Source organism: Rhinatrema bivittatum, chromosome 3, assembly GCF_901001135.1.
Source record: "Rhinatrema bivittatum chromosome 3, aRhiBiv1.1, whole genome shotgun sequence".
NCBI lineage: Eukaryota > Metazoa > Chordata > Amphibia > Gymnophiona > Rhinatrematidae > Rhinatrema > Rhinatrema bivittatum.
The window spans coordinates 532,960,974-532,980,317 of record NC_042617.1 but is presented as its reverse complement, the minus strand read 5'-3'; positions in this window follow the sequence as shown (position 1 = coordinate 532,980,317).

Sequence of the window (19,344 nt, the reverse complement as noted above, 5' to 3'; positions counted from 1 at the left end):
ATCATAAATATCATAAACCTGAACTCCAGAATAATGTAGCAGAAGAACATTTAGTTTTTTTATCCTCTTCAAAAGACATACCTTTAGGGAAATGTTCAAAGCATCCAATCTATTTCCTCCAAAATTCAGCAAAATTGGGAGAATCCGCACTGTCAAATGGAAGACTAGAAGCAATAAACTCTGCCATGTTTATAAGATATTTTGTTCCTCATCACCAAATGTAGCATTGTCAACTTTGGAATGGTAGCTCGGGCTGGTCACAGCTGCCACAGTTAATGTGGGCCCCTGGGCACAATGGTATACACCCATGCTCCCTTCCTCCTCTCCCTCCTTTATTTTCCTTGGATTTCTGGCAGCCTCGTTCTCCTGCTGGGGAGGAGTGATTTATGGGCGTGTGAAAATGTTTAAGCCAGGCAGCTGCGGCTTGCCAGCTGGTTGGATTGCAGGCACCTGGGCCAAGGGAAGAGGTGGCTCCAACAATGATTATAAATACTGGCAGGTCCCTCCCCTGCAGCAGTCTTTCACTGCGCCAAAGCCCCACTCACCCTCTTCTTCAGTTTCTATAATTTTGTTCAAGTGTCCTGTTATTGCCATGTTGGCCATGTCGCAGCTTGGCATCGGAGTACCCAAACTTGTTGATATGTGCCAAAAGTTTGGAGGTGTATAAGCAGAGGACATGTTAGCAGGGTTGCTAATGTAATAGCTCTTTGCTAGCTATGGTGGGAGCCTTTTTCCTCTAGAGGCCTACAGTTCTGGTCACCTGGGGTAGGTATCTTGCTGGGAAAGTGTGGGGTACTCTACCAAGGTCGAGATCTAATAGCATGCAAAGGAGGTGCTTAACTATTAATAGTCAATGCAGGGAGCCGCGCTAGAAGATGGAAATGCTAGTGCGGGTTTTTTTAATGCTGTTTTTTTACCGCCACAGTCAGGGCACAAGCTGACAGTGCTGACTTGGGTGCCATTTTCTTCCATTACTTGTGGTTCTGCGTCCATGCAGCTCTTGTGGTATTACTATGGAGATTTCTGATTGTGTCCAGTTGTTCCTAATTTTTTTCCCGTTCTTAAAAGACCCGCCATTATCACTGCCATGAGGTGTGAATTATCACCCCATGAGTATATTTTCCATATTTTCTGCAGCACGCAGTTATTCGAAATATTCAAAATATATTCCAGGGTCATAGTTTCACTGAAAAGGGAGACCCGTTCGCTCACTCGCTTTTATGCGCGGATTATCGGTACGGATTTCAGCATGGATGCAGCCGCTTATTACGTAGGGCCTTGCCATTTATGTACATGCGTTTCTTCATGTGTCCACGAATTTGGCATGGAACTCATTTGCATAATTTATTTTTTTACATCCTGCGGAGGCACCAGCTTTAGCCACGTGCAGTGATCAAAACCTGCACTCAAAACTAGCGCCTGTTTTGCCATGGCTCTTATTACATTGGCTCCATAGTGTGTAATGTGTATGACATTGGCTCAGGTGCAGTTTGTTTATAAAGCTGTGGCCTTTGACCTCCCTTAAGTTGTTTGTTGTATTATTGTGATGTGCGTGTGCGTGGAAAGGTTGGTGCAGCATGCGAGTGAGCTACAATGTGTGATCTGAGATGTTTTCACTACAGATCACACAGTAGATTTTTCTGTAAAATAATGTCCTTAATTTATAACTTTATCTTGAATGATCATGACCTGCCACAAAAACATAAGCTCTAACTCTGTGCTCTCTTTCCTCCTTTCTTATCTTCAGCCTCCTATGGCTAGCTGAGGACTGAGAAGTTAAAGGTACAATGTTACCAATATCATGAGTGTGACAGAGATACAACATTTTTTTTATTTACATTTATATTCCACTTTTCACAGCTCTTCAAAATTGATTACATTCAGGTACTGTAGGTATTTCCCTACCCCCAGAGGACTTACAATCTAAGTTTGTACCTGAGGCAATGGAGGGTAAAGCGACTTGCCCAACGTCACAAGGAGTGATAGCAGGACTCAAACGCTGGTCTCGTGGTTTTTAAGCCCATTGCTCTAACCTCTAGGCTACTCCTCCACAGGCTATAAATTTAAAATAACAGAACAAAATATGAAACTTGGAATGTCTACAATAGAAGGTAACATGACAGGGACTTTACTATAACAGCCTACCTAGAATTAAATATATCTCTCCTTCAAGAGTAATTAAAAACTTTAAGGGTGTTAGCATACTGTTAGGTTTAATTGATATATGGCATGTCCATACCAGCAAGTGCTATATGGCTCATCCTCTGTGCTTGACTATGTTGTTGTAAATGGAGTGGCAATTGACAAAATTAAAGATACATCCAATTTCGCTAGAGGTATATCTAGCCATTCTTCATACATGATTGTAATTGAGTTAGATAATTTCCCAAGGCAGATATATCAATATCACTTCAAAATGCACTTTTGGATGAAGCAAGTGTACTTGCATTAACAAATTTATGAATATTTTAGACACAATGCTCCATCTATTCCAGACCTAATATTGTGTGAGAGGCTTACAAAGCTGCTTTCCAGTGTCATCCCTTTTTAAAAAATTATTATTGTATTAATTTCGCAGCTTAAATCAGGGTGCTTTACAACAAATTACATCCAGTCATAATGAGTGCTTCCCCAAGACAGTTTACAATCTAACCTCTAGATGTTTTATCACAGAAGGGGTTCCACTGTCCGATCACCAGACCTTACCCTAGTCTCATGGTTAGGGCATGGTCAGGTCAGCGCCATTTTGGAAAATGACACTGACCAGGCTGGGTGTGAGGGTGCACCCAGCCCTGACACGGGATCCGATTTAAGATGGGAAGAGGGTGGGAAGGGGGAGTGGAGGCCGGGACTCAACAATTTTTTTTATTTTTTCCTTTTGGGTGAAAAGGTGGGGTGGGAATGGACCCGAGAACCATTTTTTAAATAGGGGGCTTTGGTGTCACCAGGAGGTGGGGAAGGGGTATGCACATGGGGGGCTTTGGTGCTACTAGGGGGATGGGGGAGGGGATCTGGACATGGGATTCATTTGTGTCACTAGGGAGGTGGGGGGAGGATGGTCTGGACACGGAAGGTCTTCAGTGTCACTAGGGGGTGGGGGGTCTTGATGTTGGTCTTGGCGGGTGAGAAGGAGGTGCTGGACCCTCAAGTGAATTTAATGGACTGGGGGAGTTTCTGGATTAATGTGAGGGAGGAGTAGGCCATCGCTGCACGCCTAAAGTGTTTTATTTTTTACATTTTAGGGAAGTCAGAGCTGCTTTGAGAGATGGCCCTGGGTTGAAACGGGGGTCAGAAATGACCCCCACTCAACCTCCCTGTTTGCCGCTATTTTTGGTTTTTTTCTCCTGCCACTTTAAATGTTTGTGAAGAGTCTTGAGGTCCGCGTTAGGCTCCCAGGCCTCCCGCCGCACATCTAACGCATTTCAAATAGGTGTAGATATTTTATCTTGGTGGGCCTCTTTTTTGGTTGGCCATGATAAAATATTTATGTAAAATTGTCTAGTAATGACCTTCTTTGCATGCATTTGCATTATTCATGCATGAAAATTGCATGCAAAGAAGGTCATTGTAATAGGGGAGGGTATCTGGGCAGGGAGACACAAAATATCACATATATCACACAATATATGCAATATAAGGTGCATTAGAGCCCTAACATGGCTTGATGAATCACCCAGTAAGATGGTAACTTTAAACAGGGCTTGCGGATGCTCATATACACGGGTATATGGGTATGCAGCAGATGCCCTACAATTTTATATCCTGGGCACAGATATGCACACATGTTATAAAATAGGCTGGGCATGTATATGTGTGCTCCCTACTTTAAATGTGTACACACACATTAAGGTAATGTTGGCTTTGAGACATGCAAGTGAGGGAATTTTATAACAGGCACACATCCAGGACATAACCAGTTTCACCAGTTTGTCCACCAGTTTTCCCAGTCTATAGCTAGGTCCTCAAGATCACCCTGATTCTTTAGCCTTTTAAAAGGCCTGTGACCACGTGCGTATCTCCCATTATGCACACAAAACATTTTTCTAAAATAGAGGCATGGCGTTGTTGTGGCCTGGGCAGGGCATGGGCAAGCTGGGTCTAAACCATGAATTCAGAGTGTAAGTAGTACGTGCACAAGCGCGGATCAGGGTCCCCTACCGCATAACCTTAGTTCTGCTATGGATGGCGTATAAGTTGTGAAATAAAAAAAATAGGGTAGTCAGTGGGGTTTTAAGGGTTGGGAATAACAGGGTAAAAGGGAGGCGTGTTATCTAGGGGGTTAGGAAGTCCTCTCCTTGACTGGTGCAAACTGGGAATGAACTGGGAAAAGAGGTAAAGGCATTGGCGCACATGTCTAGTGAAATCCTCCCCACTTCCAGGAGGGAGGTGGCAATTGCGAGCACATGTGTGCGCCAATATGAAATCATGCGCACATGTGCACGCAAATAGCCGATTTTAAAACACGCACGTATATGCCCATATATGCGCATATGTTTTAAAATCACTTAGTCCATGTGCGCAAGTTGGCAAACGCCTACACATTTGCGCCCATGCGCGGGTCTTAAAATTTACCTCAAAATGGTTTTATTCACATGTACTAAAACATTAAAGGGTGAATATTCAAAGAATGACACGCATAAAAATTAGCACATACCAGCATAAGTAGCCTGTACTCATGAAATCGCTATTTTAAAAGCATATATACACACAAGCATATATACACACATAAAAAAGGGTATTTTGGAGAAGGGCCAATATTTGTGTGTGTGAGTTGCTATTTTAAAAGAAACACATAGACTTGACAATTTACGTACTTTTACACCTCTTAATTATCTTGCGTAAGTGATAGCAAATGTGTTTGTATATTATTGGCTGGGTGAGGGGTCTGTGTGAATTGTGGGGAGTTCAGGCTGAGGAACCTGGAGGGTCTCAATAACCGGGAAAAAGACTGGGACAACTAATAAACTGGAAATTTCAATTATGCATGCATGTTTTAAAATATACTGACTTATGTGTGTAAATCATTTTTTATGTAAGTCCTACTTTATTTTTGTACGTAAAATATACGCGCATATATTTTTAAAACAGGTAGGAAAAATATGCGTGTTCAATGTAATGAAATACTCGCTTTCAATGCAATGCACAAGTTTGTACATAAGTATATATACAGGCATATGTTGCGGGGTAGAGATGTGCATATTGTATAATACACTTATATGTGATATGCATGGGTTATAGAATACTATTCTAAATCTGCACATGATTATGTACACAAATATAAGAACATAAGAACATAAGAAATTGCCATGCTGGGTCAGACCAAGGATCCATCAAGCCCAGCATTCTGTTTCCAACAGAGGCCAAACCAGGCCACAAGAACCTGGCAATTTCCCAAACACTAAGAAGATCCCATACTACTGATGCAATTAATAGCAGTGGCTATTCCCTAAGTAAACTTGATTAATAGCAGTTAATGGACTTCTCCTCCAAGAACTTATCCAAACCTTTTTTGAACCCAGCTACACTAACTGCACTAACCACATCCTCTGGCAACAAATTCCAGAGTTTTATTGTGCATTGAATGAAAAATCATTTTCTCCTATTAGTCTTAAATGTGCTACTTGCTAACTTCATGGAGTGCCCCCAAGTCCTTCTATTATTCGAAAGTATAAGTAACCGATTCACATCTACTCGTTCAAGATCTCTCATGATCTTAAAGACCTCTATTATATCCCCCCTCAGCCGTCTCTTCTCCAAGCTGAACAGCCCTAACCGCCGTGTGCAATTGTTTGAAAATGACCCTCTTAGAGGTGAATTTTAAAAGCCCAACATGAACATAAATTAAGGGTTGTGCAATGAAATTGGGCTCACACACGCCAAGTAGCCACCGGAATAAGTGCGTATCTCCCACAGCTCACTCATCTCGAAAGTTTTCAGAAAGGAATGGGGCATGGGTGTGGTCTGGGCGGGGCATGGGCATCTCAAGATGTGAACCTAAGATATGCGCATAAATACCGATGTGTCCTGGCGAGCGCCAAGGCCCCCTGCCATTAACTTTACTTCTGCTATGGATGCCGTATAAGTTCAAATTTAGAGAAAACTAGGCAGATCTGTGGGGTTTTAAGGACTGGGGCTAACAGGGGGGAGTGAAGGCTATCAAACGAGGTGGTTGGAGGAGCTATCTCTTAACTTCGCGAACTGGGGATGAATTGGTAAAACTGGGAATGGTGTTGGGTCACGCCACTTTTAAAATCCCCCAATATACATGGTAGAAGCAGGATTTGCGCGCTTATGTGCGCGCCCACTTAAAATTTGGCACACAAGTGCACACAGCCAGGCTACTGTATAACATGCGTGCATGTGTGCATGTATGTTATAAAATGTTGGCATATCTGTGCACAGACTGATGTCTGTGCACAAATGTGCTCACATGCACCAGTTTGAAAGTTAACCGTCCCTGTGTGCTTCTAAAAATTATCAGGATATGTTACAGCCCCAGGCCGAGCCCGGGTCCTCCCACTCACCTCGAGGCCGGCCCGGGCTGCTGAGCTTCCTTTCCGGCCAGCAAGGCCTGATCATGGCCCTGCTGCGGCACTCACTCCTCGAGGGAGACGCCATCAGTCCGACGCATCTGGCCCTGCCCCCTAGGCGCACGTGCGCGCGGGGGCTCCAGATTTAAAGTGGCCAGCGCAGGAGAAGTGAAGAAAGCCCTTCAATTACGTCAGACGCTGCAGGGGTATTTAACCCCGCAGCTAGGCCTGTCCCACACCTTGCAACGAGGTTCACTCTGGTTAGAGTTACTAGTTAGTTGCTGCATCAGATCCCTGATCGTCTCTTCGGCTTCTGACTTCTGGTTTTTTACTCCGGCTCCGTTCCTGGACTTCTGATTCTGCTTCCGTCCTTGGCTTTGACTTCGGCTTCTGACTCCTGGCTTCTGACCTTGGCTCGTCCACTGACTTCTGGCTTCAGCTTCCATCCTTGGCTTTGTCTTCGGCTTCTTCCGACCTTGGCTTGTCCACTGACTTCTGGCTTCAGCTTCCGCCCCAGGCTGGACTCCGGCTTCTGGCTTTTCTTCATCCACAAGTACCCAGTTCTTCGCCCACCAGGGGGCCTCGCCTAAGTCCCAGCGGCTTGGGTCCTCACGGGCTCCTCCAGGGGGGGACCGCGGGCTTCCAAGGGTGAAGTCTTCATCGACCTCCTGGTGCAGACTGCTTCCCAGGCCTATCTCCTCAGGTCCTCGGTCGCAGAGGATCTCGCCTAAGTCCCAGCGGCTTCGGTCCTCACGGGCTCCTCCCGGGAGGACTGCGGGCTTCCAAGGGTGAAGCCTTCCCGGGCCTCCTCCTCATCGCCGCCTCCCGGCGGCGACGTCCACTGTGGGTTCCTACAGTGCATCACCTTCAGTCTCAGCCGACTCAAGGGTCCACGTTCCTAACAGGATAATTTTCAAAGGAAAATGTTACCCAGATAATGTATGATGCACTAAGTTAATGAGATGTATCATGTGCTATAATAAAAAGCTACACACTGAATACAGCATGGACCTTAAGTGTGTGCATGTTTTGTATCTTCAGATCCTCTGCACTAATAGATCCAAAGTAAAAGGGCCAGTTAACGCAAGGGTTTTAATTTTCCCCACCCTGCAATCAAGCATGGGACCCCCCCCCCCCCCCACATCGAGCGATCCCCCACCCTTTTCCACAGAGATCAAAACCTCCTGAAAAAACTGGATTCCCCCTCCAATATAGAAACGTTTTCTCCAAACCCCTCTAGAATGCTTTCTTACCATTCTAAAAGGTCCCCATTTTCACTAGGAGGAGAGATGCAAGATCCCCTCTGCCAACACTGCAATATACCATTGAATGGCACCACCTAGAAATTCTTTTCCATACATCATGCTGCATAATATATGGTGATATGCCACTAGTTGTCATCATTTAGCAAGAGGCCTCCCATGTCCCTCCTGCCAGTGAAAATGAGGAACCTCCAGAATGGTAAGAGTGGTCGGAGGGAGGTTGGGAGGAGTCCATATTGTGTTGAGGGTCTGTTCTGGACAGGAGGAGGCAGTCTGTGTTGGGGGAGGACCAAAATCATGGCCTTCTCATGTAGTAACTGTTAATGTGCCAGCCCTGCTAACAAAATGACCGGAGCAGGTAGTAAGTTAGCAGCCCAGAGGTCCTCAAGCTAATTTGTGCAAGGCTTAACGCAGAATGCTTAGTGCAGAGTGTAAATGCTTCTTAACACCCTAATTTGCATATCCTTTTGCTTATTTGCATGTGTGCCCATGCTTATGCGTTGCAGCTGGGTTTAGCATGCATGCTAAGGGCTGCTCAGTGATTTTCCCACGTTCACAATGAGTATCAGTGGCAGAAGAGGAACTTGAACATAGCTATTCAGGTTCCTAGTCCATAATTCTAACCAGTAAGCCACCTATGCTCTTTTGTTGCACCATACTCCATAAAAAAAAAATGGAATCACCAACTAGAAGGAGCAGTAGAAATCCAAAGCCTAGAATTTGTATAGCTGTCTAATTACAGTTCTGAAAGATTTAAACATCTGCAAAAAAAAAAAAGCAAAAGGAAGATGCTCTGCTAAGCATGATTCATAAAGAAACAAATATTATTTATCCTAGAGAAAGACATTATGAACATGGTGATAAGGCAAGTAAACTATTGGCATGGCAGGACAAAAGATGCAGACAAACCCATTTTAGCTACAGTAACTGACTCAGGAAAAATCACAACCTCAGTGGAGGAAATTAGTGAAACCATTTGACAATACTATAAATAGCCACATATGTCTAAACTGCAGCATAAGAGTATCAAAAGCATTCCTAACTTTTTTAAATGCATTCCAATTACCACAGCTGAAATTTAATTCTGAGTTATCGTTTTCCTGGACCTGCCCCCTTCCCTGTCCTCCCATTAGGGACGCAGATACTGTTGCTATGAGGGAATGGATTAAGAATGTTTTATGTATTAATTTTTAGTTGTGCTCCATTAAATGTTATATTTCTGAATCAAATGTTATGTTTGAAATTATTTGGAAATATCTATTTTTAAAAGTCCCCAAAAACAATTACCGCAGCTGCCAAAAGAAGGCTTTGGAGCATCAGAAAAGCCATTTTCTCTGCGAGAAGAAGAAGAAGAGGCTATTAAAACACTGCAACTGGAAATGCTCCCAGACCAGACAGGATTCCAAATGAAACCTATAAAAAAACATAAAGATAAACTCATGACAGCATTGTTGAATATGATAAATCATAGCTTTCAAAATAATGGTCTTGCGCAGACACCAACCCCAAGCAACCAATATCAGTCTTTTTATTTTCTTTTATTTCTTTTTGTTTATTTATAAAACTCTTGATTGACCGCTATTTCCTTGTTAGACTAAGCAGTTTACAATAAAGCAATCCACAGGTCCTAATCAGATGGAGACCTACTTCTCAGGTCATATAGCTTCATTTACTTGCTTACTGCTGATGCGAAAATTCGAGCTAACGTGCTGACAGGCAATACATGCACATTGCACAACTGATGATAACCAGACAGCTTTCATTCCCCAGAGATATTCTACACCGAATTTTCGTAGAGTTTTTATATTTCTTTCTTCTCACCAGAAATACAATCCATACAAATTTGTAATGACGGCAGACACTCCAAAAAAATCTTGGATATGGTAGACAGGGCATACTTTTTTGAAAACCCTTGCAAGCTTTCAAATTTGTGGCCAACTTTATTTCATGCTGTTAATTAATTATTTCATTCTATTGTTTCTAACATGGCCTGCACCAATAAGCAGAACATCTTTTGTCTTTCATGCCTGAGTGAGATAGCCATCAAGGCTGCTCCCTCTCCCCGTTACTGTTCATATTACTAGTGACAGAACTGTGTTCAAAGTTTCAAACTGATGGGATGCAAACAGGAAACATTAAAGAGCAAACTTTCAAAAACCTAGTTGGGATCTATGTCCATAATAATGGGAGTTACATGTGAACGTGTTTAAGTGGATTTTTCGCCTCCAAAAACTCCATGTGTACGTTCAGAACACACACAAACTAGAGAGCACAAAGAAGAGGTGTTCCAGAGCGGTTTCAAGGCCGTGTATTAGATTTCCAGGCTTACCTTACCTTTTCAAAAGGTATTACATTCAGTCAGCATGCCACTAATGTTCCTATCTTTACATCCTTGTTTGGCATCGTGGAAATCTATGTGTGGATATTTAGCCAGATAATAACTTGCTTTTCAAATGGAGAGGTACACGGTATTTGAATATCAGCTTATGTGCATGCTTAAAAGTATGCATATAACTTTGCCATTAGGCACCCCTTTCAACATTTAAAGGTGAATCTTAAAAGCCCGAAATACACCAAAACCAGGAGATTTATTTATTTATTTATTTAACACTTTTATATACCAATATTCATGTAGAAAATTACATATCACTTTGGTTTACAGTATAACAATAACTAGCATGTAAGAATGCTTTTACATTTAACAAGGTACACGTATAAGTTGGGCTGGCACACATTATACACGTATAAGTTGGGCCGGCACATGTTGAGTGGATTTTAAAAGCCGCCTGAGTACATGCGTTCTTGCTGCTAGGTGCACAAATGAAAAGTTCCATAAAAGGGGTGAAGTGTGGGCATGGTCTGGGTAGAGCATGGGCGTTCCTGGATTTCACATTGAAATCTGTGCATAAATACGTACGCGCACAGGCACACGCCAGGGTTACCTGCCAAGTAACTTTACTTCTGCTCTGGATGACATGCAAGTTATAAAATAAAGACAAATAGAAAGATCGGTGGAGTTTTAAGGGTAAGGAGGACTAACAGGGAGAAGAGAGGCTATTATTAAACTAGGAGTGTTTGGAAGTCCTATTCCTTACCTGAGTGAACTGCGAACAAACTGATAAAAGTTGCAATGGCGTCGGCGTGAATGTCTTTTAAAATAGAAGAATCACAGTAGAAGCAGGGTTTGCACGCATAGGCGGCAGCACATATCCACTTAAAATTGCACACACATGTTGTGCATTCAGGCTATTTTATAACATGCGCACAAAGACACATGTATGTTATAAAATGGCCGAGTCCCTGGGCGTGGGCAGATGAACATGCAAACATATGTGCCCACACAACTGTTTAAAAGTTACCATCCCTTGTTTACCCCTAAATATCTAATTGTGTTCTATATCAGTGGTTCTCAACCTTTTTTTGGCCGGGACACACCTGAAAGATGGTTCTCACATGCGTGACACACTGAACATGTGACCATCACAGGGCTAAATGTAAACATGCACTCTGCATCCACAGGAATCCCCTCAACCCCCAGCAATGAGTGCAGAGCAGATCTAGGGCATTACCCTGTACAACTCGCCACACAAAAAAAGATATTCTGGTTCTGATGACATCTCAGTAAAAGCAAAAAAAACTCCTTTTACTACCAGGCAAAATAGCCTTCCTTATGAAAAGACAGGTTTTTTTTTTATTTATTGAGTCAGTTTTATATATCGATGTTCGGTTTTTTGGACATTCACAATGATTTACAATTGTATAAAAGTAAAAGAACATGCATTACAGAATACAAACAACATAATTTAAATAAAGTTGTGATATTAAATATTAAAATTACAGTTAAATACTTAATAAAAAAAATAGCTCATTGAAAAACCTAAAACTAATAAAAACACATTAACTAAATAAAATTGAAATAAAAATATAACTCACAGGCTTGAGTCAATACTATATGCTTGGTTAAACATTTTTTTAATTTACCACTAATGCATATCCTATTGAGATTGATACAAACACCTACATGCTAGTTAAATACCTCACCTCGGTCACACACCCTTCACCAAACACAGAAAAACCACAAATTATAAATAAGGAGACAGAAACTGGAATGGAAAACCAAAAAAGCCACTCTGCATGCAGTGCAAACCTGGAGAAATGGAAAGAGAAATATAGCACCTAAAAGACTCTCAGTATTTAAAATAATCACACAAACTAACCCACACAAAGTTACACCTGTATTATGGAACACACTCAAACAGTAACAATCCTATCTAAGAAATACAACTATTAAACCAGGCCCTAAACACTAATACATTTCCTATTGGGAAAACAGAATAAGTCAAGCTGCTATAGAGCCCCACACAGAAATAATTGTAAAGCTATACTAAAAATGTTAAAAAAAAAACAGCTACTGAACAGACCAATATCCAACAATTAAAAACTCATAAAAATTATTAAAACGTGTCCAAATATCAATAAAATATTTTAAAACAACAGACATCACATAATACCCAATAATTACAATGGCAGTCAATTAAGAAAAATAAATGTAAAAAGCCACCTTTACTTACCCTCTCCAGCAACTCTCCTACTCCTTTCCCTTCCAGGCCAATTGCACTCACCAGAAGCAGCAAGGGCTACTAAAGCTCTGTCCTCACAGTCCTCTTCCTTAGCGCCCACAACCAGTCACTCACACACATACACACACACACACACACACACAATTAGACCCCACGACCAGTCTTGGTCTCTCTCACACCAGTCATCTTCCTGCCCAATCTCTCTCTCTCAGAAACACATCACTTCTCTGACCAGTCTCTCTCTCTCAATCACACTCATGGTCTCTTTTTAGCAGAATACTTTTTTATTAGTAAGATCAGGTAGGTAACAGCAAAACATCTCACAGAAAAGCCTGAGCAGTACAAACAGTATAACCAAACAGCTCAAGTAACGTTTTAGAACAGCATTTTCGCTATTGTTGCTCCTACCTGATACTCCTTTTTCTATAATAAACATACAACACCCCCAAACCAACCCCCCTACCTCCCATCCCCAACACCGAGCAAACAGTCCACACACATTCCACATTCGCACCTTACTATTTACCCCCCCCCCCCCTTAACAGCCCAATCAGATGTGTAACCATTGGATCTAAGATCATCTTGCAGCTCCTTGGGAAAGGCCGAGACGCAAGCATCCCAGCAAGCACAGTAAATCTTGTCCGGTTTCCGATGGCCCACTAGAAAGTCCATACGCTCCAGTTGCACCATTGTGGCCATGCGATGAGCCCAGGCAAGGAAGGATGGGTTGGTGTCCGGCTCCAGCCAGTCCGCCAGGACAGTACTGCATGCCAGCATGATGGCCGCCCTCTCAAATCTGGCCTTGGAGCTGCTGCCTGGCAAGGAGTTCGGGATGGAGCTGCGCAGAAGCACCATCCCTGTGAAACAAAGGGTGACTCCCGTACAAGCACCAATTACAGGCGAGACGGCCTCCCAGAATGATTGAAGAGATTGGCAAGCAAATAGTCTATGGACCAGGGTCCCAGGTTGTAATCCACATTTGATGCACAGTGGGGTAGGAGTCAGCCGCATCTGAGACCGGCGAACATCATCACAGTAAAGCCAATGCAGGATTTTAAACTGTACTTCACGAAGTCCAATATCAGGAAGCAATTTATGTAGTTGAGTGAAGGAAGCAAGCAGTTGAGCTCCAGAAACAGGAGAGTTCAGGGCAGCAGTCCAGCGGCTTGCCAGATGAGACGTCCGATCTGTACAGCAAAGTTTCTGCCCCAGGTTTTTCCAACCAGTAATAGTGTTGGCAAGATAGGCAGTGTCGAAAAAGAACCTCCAGTTCTGCAGTGGTTCATGCAAAGGAACGAATGTAGTGCCAGGCCTGAAGAAAAGCATAGAACTGCTTGGGAGGAATTTGGTAGGTACGCTGTAGGGTTTCAAAGTCCAGCAAATGACAAGAGGTAGCCTCATACAGGTGATATATAAACAATATTCCCTTAATCGCCCAGAACTGAAAAATGGCCCCACTGTCCCGCCAAGGTGAAAATTCCATATTGTGTACAAAAGGGAGTAGTAGGAACCGGATTCCCAGCAGCGCATTCAGCCTCCGCCACCACCTCCAGGCCCGAATATAGGAGTATAATAACACAGTAGGGTAGGGTGTGGCACAGCGCACAGCAGCTCGAGATTGTAATATACTCACAGGTGAGTTGGGGGCCGACATACGCTCCAGCATGCCAGCTGCGCAGAACTGATAAGATCCCGTGAGCCATTCTCCCACGAACCGCAGCTGACATGCCACATTATATAAGCGGAAGTCTGGCATATTGAGCCCTCCCTGCTCCCTTGGCAACTCCAAAGCTGGGTATGCGAGTCTTGCTCGTTTCCCCTTCCACAGGAATTTTTGTATACTAGAGCACAAGCGTCAAATATCTACCCCCTGCAGCCAGCAAGGTATCATATGTAGCAAGTACAAAAGCTTTGGTACCAGAACCATTTTAATCAGGGCACATCTGCCAAAGAAGGACAGTGGGAGGGAGGTCCACGTGGTTAACTGTGCCTGCAGCCTAACGATACAAGTGGTAATGTTTAAAGCATATAGCTTCTTTAAGTCCCTGGGGACCCACACCCCCAAATATTTGAGCTTCGACGGGGCCCATTGGAAAGGAAAAGGGCCCACCCACGTATCCGGTAAATGCTCATTCAGGGCCAGTGCCTCCGACTTTGTGTAATTAATACGGAGGCCCGCCACTGGGGTAAACTGGTTGAATAGCTGGACAATTGCCGGGACACTAGTACGCAGCCGACCTACAAACAACAAAATGTCGTCTGCAAAAAGCGCTATCTTTAGTGGGTGACCCCCCACACTGATGCCACAGAACGCCTTATCCCCCCGTAGGCGGATGGCTAGGGGCTCCAACGCCAAAACAAACAACAAGGGGGATAGGGGGCAGCCTTGTCTAACCCCACACTGTATTGGGAAGACCGCTGTGGGCAGCCCATTCAGTAGGATGGAAGCACTCGGATTGCTGTAAAGTAAGGAAAGCCATTTTAAATAGGGGCCAGAGAAGCCATATTTGTTCAATGTCCAAAATAAGTACTCCCACGATATAGAGTCGAAGGCCTTCTCGGCGTCTAGACTCAATATCAGGGCCTCCTCTTGAGTGTGATCGCCAAGTGCAGCAATGAGGCAACGGATATTACGCACTCCCTGGTGACCCTGCACAAATCCAGTTTGGTCGTCCTGAATCATTTCTGGGAGTAGGCCCTGTAACCGGGCAGACAGGACCGAGGAGAGAATCTTGATATCTACATTAATCAAAGAGATGGGGCGATAGGATCCTACCTCTAAGGGGTCCTTCCCGGGTTTGGGGAGGACCACAATAACAGACTGATTAGCAATTGCGGGAAGGGGAGCACCCTCTAACAAACTATTATAATAGACTTGTAGCGGGGCCAACATGGGGAATCGCAAAATTTTATAATACTCCGACCCAAACCCATCTTGTCCAGCTGCTTTACCTAGTTTTAAGCCTTGAATCACAGAGTAAATTTCTTGAGTAGTGATAGGGCAATTTAGGGCCGTGAGGTCCTCTAGCTTTAGGCGAGGCCAAGACATCCCATGAAAGAAAGTATCTGCCAGCTCCACACTTATAGGCTTGGCTCTGTATAGCTGGGTATAATAAGTTAGAAATCGGGCCGCAATTGCGTCCTGACTAGTCTGATGTACTCCCTGGCCGACCCTGATCTCTGAAATAGACTTTTTTTCCCTCTCGGGCGTATCAAATAGGACATTAAACGACTAGCCCGGTTGCCATATTTGTATAGTTGGTAACGGTAATATCGAAGGGATTTAGACGCTCGCAAATGAAGAAGATTGTTTAGGGCAGTACAAGCTAAATCCAGGGAGGCCTTGGCGTCAGGCGTCAGAGTACCCATATGCGTGTTCTGGGCTGCCTTCAAGGTCTCAGTAAGCCGGAGGATCTCAGCATTTCGTTGTCTATTCTGTTTGGCCACGTAAGCAATTATGGCCCCCCGCATCACCGCTTTCCCGGCCTCCCACACCGTCCCGGGGCCAACGTCAGGGGTGTGATTATGTGCTACATAGTCCGCCCAGCTACCCTGCAGATATTTTTGAAAATCGCTATCCAGGTAAAGATCAGGTCGCATACGCCAGGAGAACGGAGGGTGTGGGCCGCGCCCCCAATGCAGGGTAATAGTAACCGGGACATGATCGGACAGGGCAATGGTCCCAATAGTAGCCTCCACCAGTTGAGGGAAGCATCGTTCAGAGACCAACAGATAGTCTAATCTGGAGTATGTATTATGCGGGTTAGAGTAAAAGGTAAAATCCCTGTCCTGGGGATGGAGAACTCTCCACGCATCCAAAAGATGCAGTTCTTGACATATTAAATTAACGCCCTTAGTCGAATCAATTGCCGAAGTAATTTTGGGGGGCTTAACATCTATGCTTTTATTTGCCACGATATTAAAATCACCACCCACTATCAAGTTGTAGTCAGAGAATTCCAATAGCAGTTGCAATAGATTAGCAAAGAAACCCGGAGAATATACATTGGGGGCATAGACATTGCAAAATACAATTTTCTGCTGGTATAACGTGCCCGCCACGAGAATATAGCGCCCTTCGTCATCCTGACAAGATCGAGTTAGCTGTAACGGCAAATTTCTATGCACAAGGATGACAACTCCCCTCTTGCGCCTACTATAGGAAGAGTAGTAACATTGGCCCACCCAATCACGCTTCAATTTGGCATGCTCCGCATCTCCCAGATGAGTTTCCTGTAAGAATTCCACCTGTGCCTTCAGACGTTTAAACAGCGCATTTAAATTGCTGCGTTTTATTGGGGAGTAGATGCCATCCACGTTCAAAGAAATCAATTTAACCTGTGCCATGGGAAATCGTAAAGTTTATATTTATGGCCCGGAGCCCCTTGGAGCCCGAGAAACAAACCTCAAAGGGTCCCCTCAACCTCCCAGCCTAGGTCGTGGGGATTTAAGAAACAGTAAATAACCATAACAGATCCAAAATGTACAGTAAGCATATATCTCTATGAGCCATTCTTTACTCCCCTGAAGATCCCCCCCCCCCCCCAAACACATTCACACACAGTCATACCTACAGCCACACACCCGACCCTACAGAACCACCACCACAACTCCCAGGAGTATGGAGCCCCGACCCGCTTTCGCCTATGTCAGGGGTCCCATACCCTCAGCCCCACTCCCCCCTCCCCCCAACCGACAAACAAACGGCCACACCCTCATGGCAACCTTATCTACTAATAGATACCATGGCGGATTTGGTGTCCCAGCAATCCCCTGGTGGGAAGCAAAGTAGAACGCCTAGATATGATGCATAATCAAAGGTAACAACCAACTGAAGCTTCCCGCAATCCAAAGTATCGAATAAACATAGTCTAAGAGGTGCCAGTCCAAGGATAGGTGTAAAAAAGTCTCAGAGCCAAAGATCGATACCTCCCATGGCAGGAGAATAGCACAAATTCTCTGTACAGAGGTCCCTCATCACTCTGCAGCAGCAGGCGGTAGGGAGGTGAGAAATCTGTCCGCCTCCAGTTTGGAGGTAAGGAACAAGGTTTGGTTATCATAATGAACCCTCAACTTCGCCGGATACAGCAAGGCAAACCGTATGCCACGCTTATGGAGCGCCGTTCAGGCAGGGGCTAGCAATTTCCTCTGTGCCGCTGTACCAGCTGATAAGTAATTAAAGAGCAGTAACCTACAGCCAGAGTGTTCTAGCTTCTCCTTCCGACGATAGGCCCTTAAGAGTTGAGTTTTGTGGTCCAGTTAAGTATCCTGGCCATGACTGGCCGCGGCCGGCCTTGCCCCTCGAGCATCGGGCCTACCTGATGTACCCGCTCACATTGAAGGCTTCCCTCTGCCAACTCCAGCCCGACTTGCCTGGGAAGCCAGTTCTCCACCAGGGTTTTGAGCTCATCTTCCTTAACTGCTTTGGGCAGTCCAATAATCTTTAAGTTGTTTCTCTGGCCTCGGTCCTCCTGTTCCTCCACCTTTGCAAGCAATTCTTTCTGTCTTCCCTGCAGCTCCAACACGTGGCGCTCCGAGGTTGCTAGTCGGTCCCCCAAGTCAGAGAGAGTGTTTTCTGCCACATCGAGTCTCTTAGAATGCCCCTCCACAGCCGTCTTTATATCCTCTATTGCGGTTTGGAGCTTTATCAACCGGCTATCTAGGGCATCTGTTACACGTTGAGAGATTTTTTGTAACGCTTCCTCCGAGATTGCAGCCATTACAGGCTCTGCAGGGGAGGCCATCTCCGCCATTTTGACTGCCCGCGGTCGGTGCGGTCGGCGTTCAGTTCTTCCACGGGTGCCGGTCCGGCGCATCCCACGCCCGGCGGGATGCAGCTACGGGTGCAGGAGCACTTCCGCTTGGCGGTCGGGGGTACGGAGGGCGAAAACGAGCGGTGAAATTAGGTAAAAGTTCAGTTAATAGGGAGTGGGGCCGCGGAGCTCAATCCCCCTGCTTCCGCCTCTGTCTACGTCATCACCGGATATATACAAGCTCTCAATCATACACAAATGCTCTTGCACCCATTCACACCAGCTCTCACCCAGGCTTCCATTCACACTCACACACACAAGCTCTCACCCAAGCACCCATTCACACAAGCTCTCACCCATGCATCCATTCACACCCACAAGCTCTCACCCATGCATCCATTCACATCCACACACACAAGCTCTCACCCATGCATCCATTCACATCCACAAGCTTTCACCCAAGCACTCATTCACACCAGCTCTCAACCTGGCACCCATTCACACCCACACAAGCTCTCACCCAGGTACCCACACACACCAGCTCTCACCCAGGCACCCATTCACACCCACAGACACACAAGCTCTCACCGAGGCACCCATTCACACCCACAGACACACAAGCTCTCACCCAGGCACCCATTCACATCCACAGACACACGTTCTCACCCAGGCACCCATTCACACACAGACACACTAGCTCTTACCCAAGCACTCATTCACACACAGACACACCAGCTCTCACCAAAAATGTATTCTTCCTTCACTGCGGGGATGGGCTCCAGTTCCGCCACGGCCTTACTCCGGCGGGCCTTCTTTTTTCGCCACCATGGGAATGGGCTCCCGTGGTGGCCTCGGTTGGGGTCAGGTTTCCTCTTTGCCACCATGGGGATGAGCTCCCGTGGTGGCCTCGGTCGGGGTCTGGTTTCCTCTTCGCCACCATGGGGATGGGCTCCCATGGTGGCCTCGGTTGGGGTCATGTTTCCTCTTCACCGCCACGAGCTGTGGTGGCCTTGCTTGCTCGGGGTCGGGTTTCCTCTTTGCTGCCACGGGCTGTGGCGGCCTTGCTTGATTGAAGTCAGGTTTCCTCTTCGCCGCCACGGGAATAGGCTCTCGTGAAGGCCTTGTTTCGTCGAAGTTCAACACTTCTATTCTTCCCATCCCACCCCCGGGCTTTCTGATGCCTGCCTCACCGGCCAATCAAAGGCTTCCTCCCTTCTTC